The sequence below is a fragment of the Geospiza fortis genome, unplaced genomic scaffold (genome assembly GCF_000277835.1).
Source record: "Geospiza fortis unplaced genomic scaffold, GeoFor_1.0 scaffold54, whole genome shotgun sequence".
NCBI lineage: Eukaryota > Metazoa > Chordata > Aves > Passeriformes > Thraupidae > Geospiza > Geospiza fortis.
In genome coordinates, this window is record NW_005054301.1 from 11,594,124 (window position 1) to 11,613,570 (window position 19,447).

Here is a 19,447-nt window from a genome sequence, read left to right on the forward strand (position 1 = left end):
TTGCTGTTCTCATGTGTTTGCTAATGACAAACAAATAGCCCATTAGAATTTACAATACGTTCTTTCCTGGTTTTGTAATTTCTTTTGCAGTATTTCCAAGCAAGGTTGTAGTTGTCACTAACCACGTTTTCAGGCAGGGCTTTAGTTTTTTTAAAGGGGTCTGATCATTTCTGCATGCTGTGGTTACCATTGCAAAAAAAAAAAAAGGCAATCTACCTTTGAAATATAATTGCAATATTATTCTTTAACTAAATTAAGGAACCTCTGTGGGTTCTTTGCTTAGAATAAATGTAGATATTTTAAACTGTCACGGGCATAGCCTAAACATGTCTTGTATAATGATGCAACTGGTTAGATATAAATGCGTGAATTAGTGGAGGAGTTTAAAGATGTTACCTTTTGTTTATTTGTGGGTCAGGGAAGGAAAAATGACAATTTATAAGCCATATTAACCATGCATATCTCAATTTTTCAGAGGATGGCCAGTATTTTCTAAAGGTCCTCATACCTAGTTATGCTGCTGGATCTATAATTGGGAAGGGAGGACAGACAATTGTTCAGTTGCAGAAAGAGACTGGGGCCACCATCAAGCTGTCTAAATCCAAAGATTTTTATCCAGGTAGGTGCAAAAATTAGCCAATTCTTTTATTTTTAAGTTCTCCGGCATGTATGTACATTTCAGTGTGTTTCATATATTGATGGTCAAGTGCAGCAGGAAGCATTGTCTCAAAAAAGTATGTTTCAAAGTGCAATTGTGAATATAAATATTCTGTCTGTTTTGGCATATGGAATGGACTGAACTGGATGCTAACTGCTTGAAATAAGTTTAAAGTCATTTACAGTATTTCTGCAAAAGATTATTTTCATTAACATTGACTGCTTTATTTTTTATTTTAAAAAAATCTATCTTTTAGGAACCAATGTGACAGGTGGCGTAAAGATAATTGTTCGTTTGAAGTTTCCAGACATTATAATGACAATTAAGCTAGAATGAGTAAAAATGAGAGACTGCCTCGTAAAGAATGGGCCATTTACTTTAAATCCATTATGTACCTTCTTTCTGCTTCACTGCTTTGTTCATTGGCTCTGGAGTGAAGTAAAGAGGACAAGTGCTGCTCTTTAGATATTCTTTATATTGTGTTTATCATGATGGTCGAAGAAAACTCTATTATAAAACTGAAATACTTTGGATGAAGAAAAAAATTAGCATTTTATATTAGCTGTATTAGTGCACATGAGAAGTTTTTAATATTTGAGTATAACAGTAATAAATACCTGAATTAGCATTCCTCCTTTATAAGATTTCTGAAGAGGGAGTCTTATATAATGATATACAAGATTTTTACTTCTGCAGTTGAATAATTGGGGAATTTTTCCAAAAGATGAACAAATTAGCATTCTGTAATTGAACTTTGCTCTAGAGGGCTTTCTAAAAACTGATGCAAAATAACATAGCTGACACTTTTGTGTTTTGATTTTGTTATTTTTGAAGAGTAACTGGTGGTTTAGAATTGAGTTGACTAGCTGTTGCTGACTTTTTCTTTTGGAAAATAAGAGCTGCTTTGCATTTGCTCTATTTTAACAAGACCAAATTCTACAAAATAGCAAAGGCAGTTGGTATGGATGTAAACAGAGCGCTAACATTGGAGCATTTAGCTTTCCTGTCCTCTGACTTTACAGTCAGGCAGAAGTGGGTAACTTATTATTATATTTGATTGAGATATTTTGGTCTATTTACAAATATGATTGTTGATGTGGAAATTCTGATGCACCTGTTGTACATCTCCTTATTGAATGTAATTTATAATACTTAAAAGTCAGAGATTGAAGTGTTGAATGTAGATTTTTTTTTTCTGTTGGAAGTTACATCTTATGAACTGGTGCTTGTTGCTTTTGAAGCTTTTTTTTACTTTTTTTAGGAAGGTAGGAAAAACATGATCCTTTTTTTAAAGGTATGTTAGGATAAAAAAAAATCAATGTAGAATTGTGAAAACTCTTGGAAGAAATAAAGCATTCTAAAGAGCCTGATTGCAGAATTAATAACATAATCTGGGTAAAGAGCTGCAATAGTAAATTAAATTCACTGTCAATAGATGAAAATGAAATAGATTTTCTGCATTATACATGAGGGGTTATCAGATATGCAAGGATGTTACAGAAAATTGGTGTTTATGAAGAATATTCCAAATACCAAATTATGAGCCTTTTCATTTTACTACAGTTTATTTACACTCACTTGGAAAGGATGCTCCAAAGATTAGATCTTTTGTTCAGTGCTCCAGTATAGTTCCTCTGTTTTTGGATTAAGTCAGAATTACTTTTTTTTGGTGTAGGAAACTGTAAAAATGCAGCAGTAGTAACAGAAGAACCTTTGAAAAATAAAAAATCGCAAGCTAGAACGACATGAGAAAAACATTTGCGACATAAACATAAAATCAGCAGCAATAATATAAATAACTAGAGCAGGGACGCTCAAACATTTTCACAGTAACAGGTGCAAACGAAGTTCCAGTTCGACTTCATACAGTCTGCCTTGAATTTGCAGCCTCGTTGTGTCGTATGCAAAGTGAGTGTTTTCAGGAAGTTGGTGACTGATACCTGCTAAAGCATGGAGCAGGGATGGGAAATGGATTCCAGCGTGGCTAGCTCTTGTTAGTATTTCTGTTTGCGTCTGACCACCAGCCCATGGAATTTTCAGAGGTCTTGTCATTCCTTGAGCTGATGGCTTTTGGGTTTCTTCCAGACTCTCTTGCTCGTATAACATTAGGGAATAAAAACCTTATGAAAGAGCTAAGATGCAGCTATGATTCATTTTTCTTATGAAGTTTTTTAAACAATTGCTGTTTTCCTAATAGATCCTTACCTCTGATGCTTGTGACTACAAATATGTTTAACGTATGTTTCGCTGTGGAATGTTCTGTTGTTGAAGCTTCTATGAAAGTTTTCTGTATTTCCAAAAAGTTTTAGAAAAGTGACTAAGTTCCTGTTTGGAAAGGAGGAAGGTGCTTGTGATACAGAAGTTACGAGTAGTTCTTATGATCTAATAGTGTTTTTTTCTTTTCCCTCTGTGATATAGGACTTCAGTATGCAGACTGATTTCTGTTGGAATTATTTTTGTGCATCAAAAGGTGACATAATTACTGAAGAATTATATGGCAGCTCTAATTACAAGAAATTGAAGGAAAAAACAGCTTTGCATTGAACATTTTAGTTTACAAGATAGGAAGCAGTATACAAATACATTACTGTCCACTACAGTTTTATTTTTGAGTACGCAATTTATTGTTCTCTTTTCAGGTTACCTGCTGACTTTTTCTTGTTGTCTGGACTCCTGCAATTTGACTTTGGATATTCTGATTCTTTTCTGTTCAGGCATGTCCCCCAAGACTAGAAGAAATAAAATTAAAATGGCAAAATATGCCCTACTTTTAAGCTAAATGGTGCTGATCCTTCTGCATAGAAAGTACAGTGTGTATTGACTTACTAGATTTTGGTTCAAAAATTAAATACAAATTTAGCCAACTTGATAAAGAAAGGGGCTATTCTTTGAAGCTAGTATGATGTGTGGTTTTTTTTGAATAATAGAAGAAAGATGATTTCTGTTGTCTGAAACTGTCATTGCTTATGTGTTTCTCATTCTGCATTTTAGTGTGCACAAGACTCAAAGCCACTCAGGCCATGTATATTTCTCCCTTGTGAATGCTGCCGTGCACTCTCTCTCTTTCTCTCTCGTGCACAGACTCTCTCCCTCTCCCTCCCTTTCTGCGTTCCCGCCCTGGTCTCACGAATGCACACACATGCACAAAATTATGTTACATCACATCGTGTTGTTTATCTTGCAACAGGATCTTGCCTGATCTGAACTTGGTGCTTGAGTGAATTTGAACTTGGTCAGTGTTTTTCAGTTTATTGGAATATGATGTCATAGGTGTACTTACATTAGATCATATCAAGAGCAGAGATTAATAAAAGCATAATTAAATGGGGGATAAGATTTTACTGGTTTTAGCAACATATTAGATGTGTTGTTCTTATAGCAGATTTCTAGTCAGTAATTATATCAATGTTTGGAGAACATAAAAGGTGGGAGTTTGCTCTCCTATCTCATGCAGACAGTGTATGAAGTAATGTGTGGCTATTTTGTGCTTTTACCAAGGGACTTCTGTTTTTAGATGCTTTCTGTTTAAATATCAGATTTTTTTGAATCGTTCATGTGTTATGGGAGGTAGTCTAGCTTATCTTTGTCAGTGCCCTTCTGAAAACTCTTATTCTGACTCTTAAAGACCTTTCAAAAACATTGAATGTATAAGTAACACATTAAGTTACAGGAATTTATAATTAATAATCTTACAGCATCATTACTCCTATAAACTGTGAGGAAGGAGAAAGGTGTAATATATCAAGCTTGGCTCTCCATTATTATTTCCTTTATAGAAATAGTTTATCATGTTAATTGGTAACTCTTAAAAGTAACAAAATCTGGTAAGGAAAGTAATGTTTTAAAAAAACAGCGCTTGAAATAATGTTGAAGTGAAATACTGCTTTTTCAGCTATGGAAAAGAGTAGTGGAATTAGAAGCAAGAATGGCTTTAGTTAATACCTGTCTGTTGTGCTGGTTCCTTGAAGGGCTTTGTCATACATCAATAAATGCATTTCATTTTTTTTCTTGATCCTACTTTTTTTCTTGAAATGTTGACATTAGCTAATTAGATACCACATAAGTATATGTCTAAGATTTTTAGATTCTGATGCAAACACTTACATGAGTTAATTCAGGGATAATGGGACTGAGGAAATTACTAAATATTGAGTAGAGATTTCAGAGGTGGAATCTTGAGCTGTATAGGTTTTTAAAGTAATCACTGATCTTTGTACTAGTTTAAAAAAAAAGAGACCAACCACCAAAAACTCCCAAGTGTTGATTGCCAGCTGTTCAGAGAGATAATTCTCAGTTGGACAGTTGTCTGTTGCCTGGTTACTGAAACGGAATAAAAAAAAGTTAGCTTGTTAGCCAGCAGGTCTGTAGTATTTCGCATTTAAAAAGAAGCTGAAACTGACTATGTAACTTAGTAGGATCTTGAGATTGTTACATATATCTAACTTGTCCTGTGTATTATCATTTAGCAGATGGTAATTTGGTAGGCTTAGAGAAATTTTGTGAAGTTAAAGTACAAATTTGGCACTCATTTTTTTCTACCTGTAGGGACTTATTCATGTTAATGAGTAAATCAACTTTGACATAGTAAATGGCTTTGGTTTGCAAGAAAGTGCTGTGTCTTTGTCTTGTATAGAAAGGTTTATAAAAACTTCTGACAGATTTGGAATGGTTAGTCTAACTTGAATAAATGACACAGGCTAACAACTAACTTTGTTGTCAAAATAAAGAATAGGTTGAGGACAGCTGTTTTGACACGGAAATGCTGTATTTTAACTTTTCAACATTTTCATTGTGATTGGTTTTATCTAGGTTTCAATATAATTGAAAACTGAAGTATTTTTAGTAGGTTAGAAAGGGGCTATGTAGATGAAGATGCTTCTAGTAACAGCATTGTTTTTTGATAAAATCAGGATTTCTGTAAAGCAATTACTAATTAAAAAAAAAAAAACAAGACTTAAGTTTTTCCCTTTCAAGAAGTTTAAATCTTCCATACAATAATTTAATAGTTTTTTGTAGATAGATCCAAGTTTTAATGGATTTTTGATAGAGAATAGGTGTTAGAGATAATATTTAAAAATATATATATATACAGGGAATGTCTGAATCTCTTGTTTCCTCTTGTCCCTTGTGCAGTAAACAAAACACGTGCTTGCTTTTCATAATGGATGCAACCTGTACCAATCAGTGTCTTTTTCAAATACTCTTTGATCTTTGTTTGTTCTTTAGTTAATTTCATTATCTTAGATATTGTCCTCAGTAGTTGACTAGAGAATTTTTGTCGGTGATCAGTAGCTTTTTGGCTAGGGAAGAAAACCTTGGATTTAGTGAATTTGTCAGACTGGCCTCCAGAAAGAGAGCATAGAGTTTTGGGGGAGAGGGTTTGCACCTTGTTGCTATCACATTTCTGTCTTTGGATACAGCTTTCACGTAAAGTTAAGGAACCTCTTTAAAGATTTGGCTGGCAAATATCATTGTTGCATCTTGCAGCAGTGCAGTCAGCTTTCCAGTCCTTCTTTGGATTTTTTTCTTAGCATTTATCAGTAGGCCAGTGGGAATTAATGACTTGGTGAGGAGTATCGTAGTTGCCAGTTGCCCAGTGCTGGAATGCTGCAGGTAATTGGGCTGGACTGGTGAGAGCTGTGGCCGTGTGCTTCTCACGTTGCACTGCAGCTGCTGTTGATCTTAATTAATCTGACCCTCAGAGGCTGCAGTGTCATGGTATAAAACGCAGTGCATATTAGAAATTGGAAGGCTGCTTTTCTGACTCTTGTTGTTGGCCATGTTTCTAGGTAGGCCTTTTGGTTTTTCTAATTGCATTTGCTTGACACTAGCATAAAATTCTTAACGTACTTCAATCTAAAACTGTAATATGTTTTTCCTGTTTATCAGATTTATCTGTTGAGTAATGAAGCTGATGCACGTGGTTTTGAAATGTCATGGTTATAATGGATTTAGTAAAAATATTTCTGCTTGTTCTGGCAACAGCTATTGTCTGTAAATGAAAAGAGTTATACTGCGTCTGGTATGAATTTCTGGTGTAGTATATGATGTTCTGTAGTGGGAATGCTTAGTGCTTGTTTTATTTAGCCCAGTCTTGTGGTTAAGGACTTCTAGTAGTATGGAAACACGGAGAGTTGGAATTTGGTGTTGGAAAACGGAATCAATTAGTGTGCTGTGCATGTGCAAGGTTTTTAGTTTACTGTTGATATACGACTGTCTTCATTCTGATTGCATGACATAGCTTTGGGAAAATAGGAGGTTCCTTGCAATTCACCCTGCTATTTAGGGTCATTTTCTTTCCCCCAGAGGAAATCTCAAATTATACTATAACCTAGAGATCTCATAAGTGTTCCAGTACAGATTTGTTTAGCTCTATTCCATCCCATTTTTGTTTTGATTTTGGGGTTTCTCCATCTCAACTTGTGATTATTCGTGGCATTATAAAGATCAACTACATTGCTTGTATTTTGATTAAAAATAGAGAAAGGATTTTCAGAATACTCTGCTTTAAATTTTCCCTGTATGTGATAAACACTTTAGATATTTTAATACATAAAAATCACAAGATCTAAATTCCTATCCACCATATGATCTTGTTTTCACTATAACATGCTGATAATTATGGTTGAATCTTACTGGAGTTTACTTAATATTAGGTGTGCTGCTCTTGATAATAGCCAAGCATTGCAATTCCTTTGCAAGAACTTATCTGATTGAAATGTCTGTTTAAGGCAATCTTTGGAGATACATCTATAGAAATCAGCTCCCAGCTGTACAATGCTAGCGTGCTTTGTAGCCTTTGAGTATGGATTTATCACTCTTTGCTTGAGCTAGTTATTGTTCTTCTTGACTCCTGAATTGCAGTAAATTTGTGTAAGGTTTAAGTGTTCTGCATAATTGATGGACAAAATAAAGTCTCCTTTGTGGAAGGTTGGAGAACCTTTCTTCTAGGTTGATGAACATGAACCTAGGTTGATGTAGGTGATGTGAGTAACTAGCTGTGTGACCAGATAGCTCTTGAAAGAGCAGTATGTTAGGGACCAGGTTTAAAGTTAAACATTGGTGATATGATTGACCTGGAGTCAGATCCCTTGTAAGTGAGAGATACTCTTGTCGACTTATGTATGTGAAAGTGTAACATTATGTAACATTAGCATTTGTTGGTTATAAAGGAGTATGAATCTTGGACAAAATTTCATATTTACCTGGTCTTATAGGTTTTGATTTTGAAAAGACTAAACATCTGTTTTTCATCGTTGATCTCTCACTGCATCCTGCAGGGCCTGTCATCTCAGCATTGACAGGATCAGATGAAAAATACAATCAATGTGTTGACATTTTTTTGAGAATCACTCAGGTAAGATTACTTGTTATACAGAACTACAGTGAAATTCATGGCTGCTGCTAATGTTTCACCAGTTGGAGCCTTTGCATTCTCAATCATTAATTAAATTAGATACTGAGGTTCTCTGCATGTTCCCTTGTTTCTATTTTAAAAGCACTTTTTGTGCCTTGCTCAGTGCCATTTAACTCTCTTGTAATTTCCCACATAAAGAGCTTCACACATTTGTACTATTTTCCCCCACTTGATAGAGTGGCACCTGTTTGCTTGAATGAAGAACTGTAGTGCACACCTCCAAAGCTCTTGGAAGATTTGTACGTATTTTTTCATTCTCAAGTAGTGACTTTAGTCCTATTTAGATTCTTCATTGGCAATATGGGGAAAAAATCGCTGTAGAGAACCAGATAAGCAGGTGCAGCAGCAATTTATAATCTTCCCAGTGTGTTCTAAATTCTGGCTTTCAAATTGCACATGAAAAATTAAAAATATTTAACTGAATATACAATGGTGGAGTTGTTATTTTGATAACACGAATTATTGGAAATATATATACTAGGTCATGCACTGGAAAAGTAGGAAATGGCATGTGTCCATTCAGTTGGCTTTGTTGAGCGCCCAGTGTACTTACAAAATTAAAGCTGTTACCAGAGTGTATTCCAAAAGAGTTGGGCTATGAAATGTCGTGGCTGTGAGAGAAGGGGGAGGAAGGACCAGTTGGGCCATATGCCAATGTTGGTGCTTGATCTAACAGCGGTTTACATTTTGTCCCCATGTGTAATCTGGTGTTAGGGAGTGCCAGAGTGCAGGTAGGGTAGTCTATAGTACAAGTAGAAGCAATAGCAGCAATTCAGGTGCTGCTATGGGTACTCTTTTGGCAGCAGTATTGAGCTGGAATTATAGAATATTTATGTTTTATTGTAATCTGGCAGTCTACCAACAATTTTCCTGAGGAACACCAAAAGAAAAAAAAAAAGGGAAATAGGTGGCTTTTTAGTGGAGTTATGACCTGGATTTGAAGAAAACTTCTGTGGAACAAGAGAGGGTCTTCCAGCATTCTGTCTCTGCTGATTTTTCAGAGATCTGCAATGAAACGCTGCTACTGGATGCCTTAAAGCTTTATAAAAATGATTTGTTGCAAGTGTTAGATGTAGAACATGTATGGGGTTTGTTTTCTGCCTTGCATGTGTGTGCACACTTCATTCTTTGTATGTCTTCTACTTAACATTATTAGGTGAACACTTGGCGACTGTCAATCTAAAGCAAAATTTGTATTTCTCAAGAATTCCTTATACATATATGATTTCCTACTTTTGATTCTTTTACTGTGCATGGCAGTACACTGAAGTCTGCCAGTTTTTTGTAGAGATTAGTCTTCATCAAATAACATATAATTTTCAGCATAGAAAAATAGTCAAAGAAAGAAAAAGCAAGTGTTAACTTTACAAAGATTCCTTTTAGGGATATATGTTTTTGTGGTTTTCTTTTTAATGTTGGTGATGCCAAGTGCTCATCTAGTATTTGCACTACTTTTAACAATAATAAAACACATACTTTATATTTTTATAAGATTTGTAAGTTCTGTATGGATACGTCTATGACTAGCTGTTCTAGTAAGTGCCAACATGATATATTATGAATGAATTATTAATGAATAATTTTTTTATTTTTAGTTTTTTTTATTTGTTGATTCATAGCTAGAAAGACAGTTCTTTCCCTGAATAGCTAGAATTTAGAAGGAAAAAATGGTCCCTCTGATTTTAAATCAGAGTGTTAGAAATATTTGATTATATATAGAAATATGTGTAATTGCTAGTCTCAGAACTTTAGTCTTGCATGCACTTGATGGTAGAAAATCAATTAAATGGGCAGCTATATTTGTCCCATTAGGTTTTCTGTACCTTTGGAAAACAAATCCCTTCAGTTTATGCAAATGTTTTATACCCTCTAGTCTAGGAGACATAGAATGGATAGTGGTAACAAGGTCGGTGTTTGAATTAAGCAAGACATTTATAACTAGCTTATTTTTATTCCAGTTTTTAAATGGTGCTTTGTTGATTAGTAACAACAAAATACTATTGTTCCTGTATTATCTTTTTTAACAGCTCTTTTGTCTGATAGTAATTACTAGTTGAAAGAATGTTAGTTGTGATGTTCAGAAGTAGTTCAGTTCTGTCCTTCACATTTTATTAACTTAGCACTTCCTGAAATCTTTAGTGCGGACATAAGGACACAAAATCTAGTCATTCATTATTGCAAAATAAGTACCTTGATATTTTCCTTTTCCAACACACATGAATATGCTCAGAATGAGGAAAAAGAAGCTTCTCTTTATTTATTCACTTTGTCTATTTTTCAGTTGAATCATATGGTTTATAAGGGGCTACCATGCTTTCCATGTTGACTAGTCCAGGAACATGTGAAGTTTCATCTCGTGCAAAATTCTTTGTTTTCTTTTTTAAAGAAGTCTCTACTTGTAAAATTTCACAATGTTGTATTGGCTGTCTGAAGATTTTTGTTGTTTATTGTTAAGAATTTTGCTTTTTACTAGGTTGACTAGTTCTGATTTGGGTGCCTTGTTTCTCCCAGTATAGAATTTTGGGAATGGTTGTAAAAATTTTCCAAGGGCTGTAATATTTCATCTGCAGTAAGATTTGATGAACTTTTCCTTAAAAGTATGCATATAGTTATATGGGCTCCTAAGATAACCAAGGGCTTTTTTTTCCTGTGAAGTATTGAAGCATAGGAGTTCAGAGTGGGTGGTCTTAATGCTCTTGGTACTTATAAGCATTTATCTTAGTTTGGATGGGTTTTCCCTGTTAAGGATCCTAAGAAAGCATACAGGATTCTTGGTGTAAATTAGTGTATATTTGTAGGACTGGTTTTGTGTTACAAGGTTTCCATATTTCAAGAAATGGTTACTTGGGAGTGCAGATAAGCTGATGATGGCCATCTGATATTCAAGTCAGGTGTGCTTAAAACTACAAGTATTTCAGGAGCTATATCAAATTTTGTATTTTTAGGATGACCTACTTCAGTAGGTCTAGAAAGAGGTGTGATGTTGCAATGCTGATTTAGAGGAAATAGGGCTATTAATAATTATCTGCTGAATTGTGATGCAGTTTATTGACAAACCAAGGCATACTTTGAAGTGATTGATGCCAGTTTGAAAAGAAACAAGTGTATCTGTGTAGGTATTCTGGAATTCTCATAGGTAAGTCTCTATGTAGTGGGAAATAGCAGTATACCTCAGAAAATTTGAGATTTTATCACTCCGTATTGAATAATTTCTAAAGTTTCACTCTGCTTTAAGAAGATTTTCTTGTGTTAATCCCTTTAGAGTGCAGTAGTTTTCACATAGCTTTTTCACATGCTGGATTCTAAGGGGTTATAATTTTCCCCATTTCTTTCTCCTTTGCTCAAAAGCAAAAGGATTTCATATTGGATTCCTGTATAGATGTTTCTCTGAGTTAGCAATATAGAAAGTTAGAAAAGTTAGAAATTAACTTGTGTTGCCAGCTTCAAAATATGAGACATTCCCAATATTTTCCCTCTTCCACTGGGGAAATGGAGGAATCTTGCTGGCTGGGCTATGCTAGAATGCAGAAGATAGTTAAAATATGTGTTTAATCCAGAAAATATTATGTGTGTGCTGCTTATTTGGGGAAGTCAATGGTTGTCTGAATAAGTATTTAATTTCAGTTTTTAGTCTTTGAGTTATTTTTAGAGCTCCAAGTTTTTCTACTACAAATCATTTGAATTAGTAGTAGTAGTTCAGCATGTGTAAATGCTGAAAAATGAGTAGCTTATTTCATAAGCATTTTAACATGAATATTTTTTTACTGCTGCTTTTATACTTGCTCTTCAGAATAGGAATTCTGCCATTGAAACCTGAATGCCATTGAAATCAGAGAAGTAAAATTTCCAGTTTTTAGTTGGGGTGAAGATGTTTGGATGCAATCAAAACCTGATGAATTGTTTCCATTCTTTGTTTTGCTTGAGGTCAAATATTCCCCTAGAGGTGAGCATTTCTCCAGTTCTCCAGGTACAGTTCTTCCATTTTTCCACTGCTGAAGTTCTAGTACCTTAAGCAAAAAGAAATAAAAATTCTTTTTTGTCTCTTATGCATGAGGACTGAAAATTATAATTTCTTTCCTATTTGGTGCTGCCTTCCACAAGAGTAAGTGGAGACACTTGTACAAAGGCAGTAATAATACCAGCAGTTTCTGTATACAAACATTAAATTCAGGTAAGTATTGAATTTATGCAAGGTGGAATACACCTCCAGTCTATGTAGTCCTGAAGTAGTGTCTGTTTAAACACAGGGATAGGTTATTAGTAGTGAATTTAATATGTATATATATATAGTGTGATTCTACTTTAGATCTTTTGGTAAAAGGCTTCTGTCTTTCATTTTGTAGCAGAAGGAGGTTTTGTTTTGGCTTTTTTTGTGGGTTTTGGTTTTTTTTTTTTCCCCTGGTGCTCATTTATGGTAGTTAAGATTTACTGCTGCCTTTTCCCTTGAGAAGAGTTGTGTTCTCACCATTTTCTAGGCTTGCAAACAATTATAATTGAACTTTTCTCAGCTGGCTAGAGGTGTTTGAATCTGTATTGGATATGTCTTTCTTCCTACATTTAATTCTGTTACAGTCAATGGAATTATGGACAAAGGAATAATGCATGTGTTTTGGTAAGGATAATGTAGGGTGACTTTTCACTTATAAATAGATATCCAGATATTTATAAAAAATAGGTATATTATAAAGATTTCCAGTATGAACTTCCAAATATACATATTTTCCCCTTTTGGCGTAAGAGTTTCACAGTATTTTCTTTTAGTTCATGGTCCCTTTGCAAGGAAAGCTACACTGTTTTAAAACTTCCTTTTAAATTTTAGTGCAGATATGTAATCCTTTACTAATGCCAAAAGCAGAGCAAGTGATAAAAAATTTAGTGTATATAATCAACAATTTTTTGGAATCTTTTTATTCTTTGCTTAAAAATGGCCTGGTTTTCTGGTCTTTATGTATAGATTGGCTCTTTAATCTATTTGTAAATCTTATCAGTAATTCTGTATAGGAAAACAGTGTCTTTATGTTAGTGTATGCCAGTCTTGCTAAAAGATCCATTTTAAAAGAAGCGCTAGATCTAATCCAGATTCAGTTACAAATCCTTTTCAAAGTAAATGTTTTCTAAAGTCTCCTTCCAGTTGTAAATAATTGCTCTTGCTACAACTACTAATTTTTGTCTTTTATTTTGATGTACTTGATTGATTTTAGCTTTGAAAGGTATAAATCAAAATTTATGAAGTGTGGAACTGACTGAATTATCAAAAATTATCTAAACAATTAGTGGGAAGGGTTCTGTAAAGTTTTAATATGAAATACTAAAAGGCACAGGAAAGCTTTCTAAAAATAAACTCTAAGGATATATTTGCATTTTGGCTTAAAATAGTAATCATGAAGTCAAATTACCCTATTTTTGGTTATTATTACATAAAGTGTTTTGACTCATCTTTTAGATTATTTGGACTTTTTATTGGGGAAGATTTGAATTATATATGGAAGAAATCAAGTCTATTCACCTTCCAGCTTGTCATTAAGAAAATTTAAATAGTTAAGGTTTTCCCATATTCTGGGTAGTACAGTTGTTTACACAAGTCTTTATACTTTTAATAATATTGTCCTTATTTGTTTGTTGAAAATAGAAACCTAAAATATGTTGTGGTGTTCAGATTCTAATGCCTTTCAAATTATTTCAGAAAAAAATTAAAAATTGTTTTTGCATATGTTAAAATTTGAGCTTAATAGCAACCTTTTGTAAAGGTAATTGCAGGTTCAAGGACTTTATGCTCATTTCAAACTGGAAAAAATTGGGGAGGCACATTTAATTAAATTTCTGTATGTATAATTACTCTCGTGTTTGTGATGTAATTGCTGTTTTTTAGAGCAAGACAGTATGTTCAAAGGTATCCTGATATTATCTGCTTTCTTTTGAAATTATCAAATACACCACCTGCAGTTGGTGAGAACTAAGGGAGACAGTGGAAAAGGCAATTGATGACTGAGTGGCATAACTTTATTTTTACTCTTGGACAAGAAACAAAAGTATTTGGGATGGCTGCTACACAGTTATTTGTCTATTAAGGTGCTAGCTGTTAGCACATTTTGATTTTTATTGTCTAAAAATACATGGTCCTGTTTGAGTTGGAAAAGGAGAGATTAAGATTATATAATGTTTCATGGTAATTATGTGTGAGCTCTTTGCTTATTTGCACAAAGAAACATTAAAAACCAAAATCCCTCTGAACAGCTGAAGTGACATGAAGCACCAGCTGGGGAATCTGAAATCAAATATTTTAGGGCATGATTTGTACTAAACTGCAATTAGAATGTATGATTCTGTACTAGCAATTGTTCTGAGAGAGGTCAAATTGCACATGGAGGAACACAAGTGATGTCTGTCTTGACTGCAACTGATGTCTGTACATGTGCTATTTCAGAGTATTTTTTATTCACATGCAAAACTGGGAGAATGACTAACTTGATTGTTTTGTTTGTTAATTGTCAGTTAAGACTTAGTGTGTAAATCGATGAATTAAAAACTTGAAAGGAAGAAAATAATTGAAAATACTCTTTTAGATAAACATGTTCTTAAAAATTTAAAATTATTTTTTCACCAATTTTTCAATAATAGGAAAGTTAAGAGCAATTCTGAAACATCAGAGACTTGTTCCAATGTATTTTTTTCTCTTATTTTTTTTAACTTGTGCATGTTAAAATTGCAATATTGACCTACTGGTATTATAAAAAGATAGCATTTTCTGTTTTCAGAAAAAACTGCATTTTGACACATTGTTTAAAAACTAGAACAGCTCTGCATATGAAAACACAAACTGTGATAATTAGATAGTACGCCATATGTGGTAGTTTAAGTTGGCATATATCTCAAATGGCATGTTTAATGTACTGTATTACTGGAATTAGTAATTTTACAGCTGAGAGCTGTTAATTCTGTTATGCTCATTCCCTCTGATGAACCTGTAGGTAATGACAGCAGACATTTTTCCTTGAAAAAGCCTGTTTCTGGTAAATTAAAAGTTATAGGCTGCTGTATTTTTAATGGAATCTTTGACTAGTGTATGTTTCTCATAATATTTTAGGTGTTTCTAACTACTTCAGAATTCTAAGTTTTTCTTAAAATAAAGATACGGTTGGTATGGACGGATGGTCACATTTTTTGCTTATGAAGTATATGGAGTCAGGAAAGAAGGAAGGTCTGCTTTTTCCATATAGCTTTTTTTTTCATCCATGTAGAACTTACCCCACTTTTTGTTAGGGTTAACAATATTTTTTACCCTAAGTGCTTGAGAATTGTTAACGGTGGTTAAAATCCACATACCTGTGGATTCCGCGGTGCAGCTGAATAGAACTCACTGGTCATGAAAAGTCAAGGGAGGAAAGCAAGACTCTTGAGTACAACTGGGTATGCCTGAGATGGAGTTAAATTTTCTTTTTCACAGCAGCTTGGATGGTACCAGGTTTTAGAGTTGTAACCGAAAAGTGTTGACAATACGCTCATGTTTTAGCTGTTGCTGAACAGTGTTTGCACTGTGACAGGGCCCGCTGTTTGTGACTCTGCCCACCTCCCCAGTGGCAAGACTGGGTGTGCAAAAAGAAGTTACCAGGTGGAAAACCTGAGCTGTCTCAAGCTACTCCATGCCATATAAGGTCCTTGGAAAAGAAGAGAAAATGAACTGGAGTGGAGTGTTCAGCTAGCGTTTTGCTCAGAGAGAGGCTGGGACGTGGTCTGCCTGGGGACACTGGGGATTGCCTTTGCATCACCTGTTTGAGTCACAGAATCATAAGGGTTGGAAAACACTTAAATCCAACTGTCGTCCCACTAGCAGCACCACCAAGTTCACCATCAAGCTATGTCCTAAAGTGCCATTCCCATGTTTTTCAAACGCTTGGAGGGAGGGTGACTCCACCACTCCTCTGGGCAGTCCATTCCAGTGCTTTACACCCTTTCTGTGAAGAATTTTTTCCTGATATCTAATCTAAACCTCCCTGGGTGCAGCTTGAGGCCATTTCCTTTTATCCTGTCACTATAGATGCCTGGGAGAAGAGGCCAATTCCCACCTGGCTGCAACCTGCTTTCAGGCGGTTGTAGAGAGTGGTAAGATCTCCCCTTCTTCTCTGGAGCTGCTTCTTCTCCAGGCTAAACAGCCACATCTCCCTCAGCTGTTCTTCATTAGACTTTGTTCCAGACCCTTCACCAGTTCTGTTGCCCTTCTAAGGACACACTCCAGCCACTCAGTACCTTTCATGTAGTGAGGGGCCCAAAACTGAGCACAAGATTTGAGGTGCAGCCTCACCAAGTGCTGAGTACAGGGAAGTGATCCCTTCCCTTCTCTGGCTGTTGCAAGCCAGGATGTCATTGATCTTCTTGGTCACCTGGGCACACACAGGCTTATGTTCAGCTGACCAGCAGCCCCAAGTCCTTTTCTGCCTTTTTTGTGGGCTTTTTATTTTCTTCCTATTTTCATTTACTTTCTATAATATTTTTATCTTGACCCATGATTTTTCTTGGTTTGCTCTTAGTATTTTCTTCCCCCATTCTGCTGGGGGAGTGGATGAGCAGCATTGTGGTGGGCTTTATCTGCGAGAAGGATAAAGCCCACCACAAGGGTTATTAATCTTTTTGTGTAGTGCAAATTTTTTGACTTTCTAAAAAGGTACAAGATGGTTGAGAGACGCACCCACAACTTCACTCAATTTTGTCTTTCCATACTGGCAGTTAGTAAGGGTTGCAAAAATTAATTCAATTTACTGCTTTTGGGGCTGATTAGGTCCTCATCTGTTTTCCTCTACAGACATGTTTGTGTGGTTCTACGCTGAGTATGCAAAAGAAGCATAGTTTAGAAAGCAACAGTGAGAGATCTTTTGGGCAGGAAATTCAGGTGAAACATTAGAAAATAGGTGTGGAATGGACTTGGTAGTTTAGGGACTCTGTTGTCCTTCCAGGCAAATCCATAAAATCTCATAATCGTTACCCTTTTAATGCCTTCCACCGTCCCCAAAACTGAGGTGATGCTGCCAGTTCCAAGCTCCTCCACAAGAGAAACACAGTGGAAAAGGTCTGAAACCTCTTTACTCACTGAAGAGATGTCCTAAATAAAAAAGGATAAGGGTGGCAAAGGAAAATGTGCCCTATAAGCTTAGTGCCTATAAGAGACTATTCAAACCTAATATGAGACTATTCAAACAAGCTAGTGGGAAGGTGAGACTTTGATAGCAAAGCAAAGGGCAATTTTTTTTCTTTCATAAGAAAATGAAGTTTAATGATAAGAATTGCTGTCCTTTTTGACAGAACTATTAACAGAACATGATACTCTGCAGTCATACTTTTGGGTCATTAAGTCCAATTCCAGCTTATTGCAGGTAGCTATCATTCATAACCTCACTTTATGAAAGACCTTTTAAAGACAGGTAGGAACTTCAAAAATTGCAGAGCTTCATTAGCACTGGGATTTGCTCTCAGCCTTTTTTCATGAAATGCCTGGTTCCTTTCACAAAAAGAAACAGTGTTAAGGCAACTTTTTAGCTTTGAGAAGTTCTGATTTAAAAGTCAAGTGACTCTGAGTAGGGTGTCACATGAATATCTGATCAAGTTCATAAATTAATAATGTGTGAGTTGAACATCGGTTTGATTGGTAATGAAAACTGTGTTGAAATTAAGCATGGCATTCTAGACTGTTCGCCATTACTTTTAAGTCAACCATACTTTCCTCTATTTTACGTGATATTGTGGTTATATTTTTACTCATGTTCTGTATGCTCCTCAGCCATTTTAATGCTGATATTCCTTTTGTGTTTCAATTTGTGGTTTTCTAATTGTAATAAATATTTGTCTAAGGAAAAGGTGATCAGTTGTCTCCACCATCCCCCACCCACCCCCAGCCTAAACTGGAACAGTGAAACTTAGACTCAAGTAGTTGAAGGGCTTCAGATGTTCAATTTCCTGTTTACCTCTGTTGTAGGTGAAAAAGCTGTGGAAATGGGGTTTTAATCTTGTAATTAAATGCTTCCAGAGTTGTGTATGAGCAGGTTGCTGAGGAGAGGAGTGCTTACTAGACCACATGTTTAAGAGTTTTGCCTCCTTCAGGTCTTTTCCTGTCATTGACTGTAGCTAATCTATGGGCTCTGGGTGATTCTGCTGTGGTACTACTGTTGCCACTGCCTTGGCAACATAGAGTGTGAGGGGAGATGGGTTTCGATTTGTTGCACTGCCTTTGCAAAGGCAGACAAGAAATCAAAGGGGTGGCTTTTTAACTCTAAAAATTGGTGCCATTTAATAATACTTTCATGGGATGAAATAGCTCTTTCTCTAGCTCACTCCCAGCAAGTTTCAAAATAAAGCTTTGAGCAGTATCCATAGTAATCGTCATAAAAAAGGGACAGAACTTTTTATTTTGTATGGGCATTGCATGGCTCTGCAAATGTTAATATTAGGTCATTTGAGAGATTCATGTGCCCACGTATATGCAGAGTGGTGTTAGGTTAGATGCACCTTGCCTTTTTGTTCTTGAGTTCTGGTATGACTTATTTGTCATTTCCATATCTTTGCTTTTTTTGTGTTGTCCACAATGGCTGTAATTTTGGTGTGATTCACCCTGAAATGCACAGAGTTTGCCTGAATGATTATGGTTTCTAGAAAAGGGACAAGAAAATGGAACTGCAAAGAGAAAGCAGTTCAAATAGTTCAGTCAAGCAATGCTCAGCTGTTTGAACTCTAAACTCCTTGGCTTAAGATTCATGAAAAGTTACCAACTTCTAAATTGGAATCTCAGGAAATCAACATCAGGATATTTTGTGAAAGGACAAATGGAGTATAGGGAGGTTCATTAAAGCTGAGGATCAGGGGAAGGTTCAGCTTTTTGACTGGCTTAGTATTTTAGATATAAGAATTATTTAAATTTTCTAAATAAAAGACATTTTTGTTCCAAAGTAACTTTTGTTAACAGTACTTTTTTTGTCAGTACTTTTTGTCAGAGGTCAGTAATTTTTTTTCTTTAAGTTTTATTTGATCAACTTAAACTGAGTGACTATAGCTGTACTTTATATAATTTAAATTTCTGTGCTTAGCTGAATAAGAGAAACAAAGGTCATATTGAAATAGAAACAACAACCACTGATTTTGTAGTACAGGAATTTGGTAATAAAATTTATATTTAAATTTTTTCAGATTATGTTGCATACACAGTTCTACTTAATTTGTAACTGAAGGGTTATTAAATATAGATACTTCTGTGTAAAACAGAACATTTGGCTGTTCTAAGTTTTTACAGATTTTTGTTTTAAGTGATGCTAATACCATTTTTACAGCTGAAAGTATTTTGCAGTCTAAGGTTCCCTTACAATATGTACAGTGGGAGATTGAGTATATTT

At 35.1% G+C, this 19,447-nt stretch overlaps 1 protein-coding gene across 4 annotated transcripts in view; it reads left to right on the forward strand.

Annotated features, from left to right (window-relative positions):
- Positions 1-455: 455 nt before the first annotated feature.
- Positions 456-19,447, forward strand: part of NOVA1 (NOVA alternative splicing regulator 1) — a 136,761-nt gene continuing 117,769 nt past the window's right edge. For 3 of the 4 annotated variants that reach the window (XM_031065078.1, XM_031065072.1, XM_031065087.1), the window contains exon 1: positions 456-619. The gene's annotated coding sequence lies outside the window, so the exon portion shown is untranslated. Of the gene's footprint in view, positions 620-7,938; positions 8,016-19,447 lie in introns of all 4 variants that reach the window. The other variant, XM_031065081.1, reaches the window with a different exon arrangement.